We start from the raw sequence: 4321 nt of genomic DNA, 5'->3' as shown, positions 1-4321 counted from the left end.
ACGGGTAAAGAAAAAAAAATATTGATAATTAAAAATGGTAATACAAAATCAAAAATTTATAAAATTGTATCCTTATTTTTACACAAACATACAAGTTTAAATTGCATAAATATTTTTTTTTAAATGAAGACGATACCCACAATTAATGGCGTAGCAAAACAAAAAACAAAATAAACCTAAACAATGAAGCAGTTAACACTTGAATTAGAAAATATAAATGGTGCATTATAAAACAACTTGTTGGGTCTTATAATTTGTTAAACATAAAATCTACATTACATTTAGAGATATACTCAATAAATACAGATAACTGTAGAATTTTTAAATTTCCGTATAACCAAAAACATAAAAGTAAGAAAAAAAACAATGTTTCGTAATTATATTGTAAATTTGCTAGTATATTGCATGAAAATGTTCGTTTGCAAAATATTAATGTTAAAAAGTAAGTTATTTTGGAGTCTTATAAAGTAAAAAGTTATTAAGAAAATCATGACTTAAGACCTTTTAACAAAGTATTTCGTTTTGGAAAATTTGATTACTAAAAAGAATGAAATTTTAGTGCAAAAATACGATGTTTTATCATAAATTGTACACTTCTTTGTAAGTGTAAACATAAATTTGTAAAGTATTCTTTATATAGGTTTTTCTAAGTGAAGCTTTACGGTTAATGGTGTATTTCTATAAATAAAAAATTATAGTTTGCTTTTCATTCCATTAAGTATATACCAAAAACCACCTAAACACTCAAAAAGAGCTTGTTATTTTCAAATTTACCCTAAAAAAATCAAATTATTTTTTCTATATGATGACAAAATCACATCATAAAAGAACCGCCCCAAACAAACTTGTATTTAAATGATTTGTAAAATAATATTTTGCAATTGGATACGACCATAATGAAAATAAATAGGTACAAAAGATGTTACCAAACTTATATTAAAAAATTAAAGCCGTTTGAAAGGAAGTACAATAGATGAGATAAGCACAAATATTAGATAGTTGAGAAAACAATCATTTCCATATGCATCAAGCAATCTTATGACTGAGTTATTATAGATGTTCACCCTTCATACACATTTTTGTTAAATAATTAGTATATTTATACAAATAAGAAAGATGTAATAAATATTTACAATTTATAATATTTACTCACAAGCTAAAGTACAATGTTATACGGGTAACATAATGGAAGTACATTACTAATATGGGCAAAAAACAAAGTAAAAGTACATTGCTAATATTCATATATAAACATATAATACCAATGGCTAAGTAGTTTTCAAAATAAGAGAAACAATCTAAACGTTTCAAGATGTTACTAAGATAAACAACCAAAAATATGCAGCTATAACAATCAACATAATTATGTTCAAATTATATTGTTTAAATCGGTTCCCATGCAAATAAATTACTTAGAGACATAACAGACTAGGAAAACATACTTATTGGATAACTAACAGCAAAAGTGTGAGCTTTTTAGGAGATAACCATGAGAGATAAGTAAAAGTTGCAGTTGTCAATTATATTACCTAAATAGAACATTCAGGTTATTCAGGTTATTGAATGAATCAAAGCACAATCAAATTTCACAAACATCCAGCTCCAATAAAGAAGAAATACTTTTCGCAGATAATACAAAACAAAAAGAGCAAAGTTAACAAAACCGGAATGATTCCATATCTAGGTTATAACCCGTGTGTTACACGGTTGACAAAGTAAAACGACATTAAAACTTTAAAAAAACATAACCATTCATAGATTTACAAACATTTGTTTTTATACAAAATTAAGTATTTTGTCTGAAAATGTATATTTGTTAATTTAAAATGATATTAGTAACTTTTTAACAAAAGTATTTTGTCTTTTTTTTGTTAATTTAAAATGATATTATTATGCCCTTTTTTGCATTTAAACATTTTTTTTGAATTCAAAACTAATTCTACGCAATAAAGATATTCACTAAAAAGTGCATAAGTAACTTATGAGGTTTTCACATTTATTCATATTGACATTGTGGTATTAGAAACTACTAAATAAAAGATATCCACTAAAAAGGGCATAATAAGTTTCTTTAATAAAAGTGTATAATTTACAAGAAAATGTTTATTTAGAAATCAGTTAGACATAAATAGTTCTGATCATCTTTTTCATATGGTTAATTTGCAATTTTCTTCTTATGATTGATACTAACCTGAAAAAGGATGAAGGTTGTATTAGGAGGTCATTATATTGGTCCAACTGTTGTTGGCAAGGGCAAAATGGTCCAACTGTTACCCAGGTTGATATAATGCTGTCAATGATACCTTTTTTTAAGATGTGGTTGCTTGAAACATTCAATCAAACACCTAGTCTGCATCAAAAACAATAAGAAATATGTGGTTAAAAACTAAAGAATTAATCTCTCTTGGCAAATGGTTATTTCTTTTAACATAGTAAATCTGATTTATCACTTTACTCATCAAATTATTACTTTACTATGATATTATGATTATTATAATACTTGTTAGGTGGGTTAGAAGGTAGCAAATCCTTTTTAGGGCCTGATTCCATAGCCTTGTTTTTACCTTAATGAGACATGAAATTGCAGCTTATATTTATAGCAAAAATAAAAATAAAAATCATTCCCTATAATATCAAACATGTCTACACATTAATACACACGTACTTTGTCAAATATTTTTATTCATCTCGTAGCAACAATCTGAATGCACATTAACACGATTATGAAAATTCAATGAACAGGTTCTATTTATTATAGATTAACAACTTGACTAAATATATCCTTAATAGCTATCATTTTATATTATAAGATGTCCAACACTTTTGTAATAACCAAATAAGATTCACTCTTTGTAATACATCTACCACTATTATAAATCTGCAATCTGCATACGTATGGAACCTATGTTTGTTTTTTTTAAATATAACTTTTATAAAAGAGGGCAGTTCTAATTAGGTAAAATGAAGCAACTTCGAACTAACTTCAAACAACACATGCAACGAATTACCCAAATACCCAATTGAAAATCAAAGCAATACAGTCCCAAAAAAACACTCCGATAAAGTAAAATCAACAACAAAATTGCAGAATCTGTTAATTTTATAAAAGCAATTAGCTCTAATTAGGTCAAAACACCCACAAAATTTATCAAAATGCACCTGATTCTTTGCATCCCTCAGCAACTGCAACTGAAGAGCATGAAAATCATCTGAAATGGGAGGAAAAAATTACAGAAAATACAAAGACCAGACTCCATATGTTTTTCAGCCAATATCCTTACACTCACTCAAAATAACAAAAACCTCTAAGTATCAACAAAGAAATTAAAGATTGGGGTTTCTTTGATATTTGTTGTAGATGCGAGAAGAGTCCGTTGTGAGTGAAGGAAAGGGAAAAACCGGCGATACATGATGATATCACAAATGTAAATTGGTCAAGTACCTTACTCGATTACCTTTCGCCGCCTTCCATGTCCGATATTTGATGGTGGTGGCGAGAAGGTGTCTGAAGTTCTCCAATCTGAAATAACTCCATCCCTTAATCTTATATTACGATTTAATCTAAAACAAAGGAAACAGAAAAATCAAGAATGGGTAAATTCACCTCAATCATGAATATGCTCAAAACCTATTTCGTCTTAAGTGTGTATGTATCTGTGAGAGCTCCGACCTTCACACAACCTCCGATCGATTTAACTAATTTTCAATGGATCCATCTGAATCAAGATTTCATGTAAGACAATGTAAGCTTGATAATTAAAATAATGATGGAAAGGGAATGATATACAGAAGAAATAAAAAAATGATATATAGATTTTACGTCTCCGATTTAAGGAGATGTTGAAGAAAAAGTGACGATCCAACTGAAATTGGGGATGGAGGAATAATTGATATTGAAGAATAGAGGAAAAAGTAACCTACGAAATTCATTTGGAAATACAATCAGGTTCCTAAATTAAAGGCATTTGAGATGATCGGGTCAATTAGAAATCGGCGAGATCTAAGGAGATCAACAATTGATATTACAGGAATTCAAAACCATATATGTATTCAACAGCAGGGGCATAAGCGGAAATTCACTCGCATGAAATAGGCGGGATAATTCAATCAGGGAGGGCTAATTGATTGCCACGTGGCGAAAATGCTTTTATTTATTAGATTAGGGGATATATATATATATATATATATATATATATATATATATATATATATATATATATATTTGAGTAGAATGTTGGAAGTCCCGATAATCAAACCGAATATATTTGGTTGTGGAGAGCAATATATGTTTCTTTAATTATATATTAATGGTCTCCTTGAT

The 4321-nt window shown here is 28.1% G+C and overlaps 1 long non-coding RNA gene across 2 annotated transcripts; it reads right to left on the bottom strand.

Annotated features, from left to right (window-relative positions):
* Window positions 1-2129: 2129 nt before the first annotated feature.
* On the bottom strand, window positions 2130-3892 carry LOC145108716 (uncharacterized). Of its 2 annotated transcripts, XR_013708509.1 has the most exons (5): window positions 3821-3892; window positions 3605-3716; window positions 3443-3520; window positions 3160-3209; window positions 2130-2350 (listed from the first exon to the last, which is right to left on the bottom strand). It is a non-coding gene; the product is annotated as an uncharacterized LOC145108716 (long non-coding RNA). The 2 variants fall into 2 exon arrangements; XR_013708507.1 differs by lacking the exon at window positions 3821-3892 and having other exon boundaries at window positions 3605-3775.
* Between the last annotated feature and the right edge of the window lie 429 nt (window positions 3893-4321).

Source organism: Lactuca virosa, chromosome 1 (assembly GCF_052849685.1).
Source record: "Lactuca virosa cultivar CGN04683 chromosome 1, Lactuca_virosa_CGN04683_v6, whole genome shotgun sequence".
Taxonomy (NCBI): domain Eukaryota; kingdom Viridiplantae; phylum Streptophyta; class Magnoliopsida; order Asterales; family Asteraceae; genus Lactuca; species Lactuca virosa.
The sequence above is the reverse complement of the archived record's forward strand: the minus strand, read 5'-3'. Positions and strand labels throughout refer to the sequence as shown.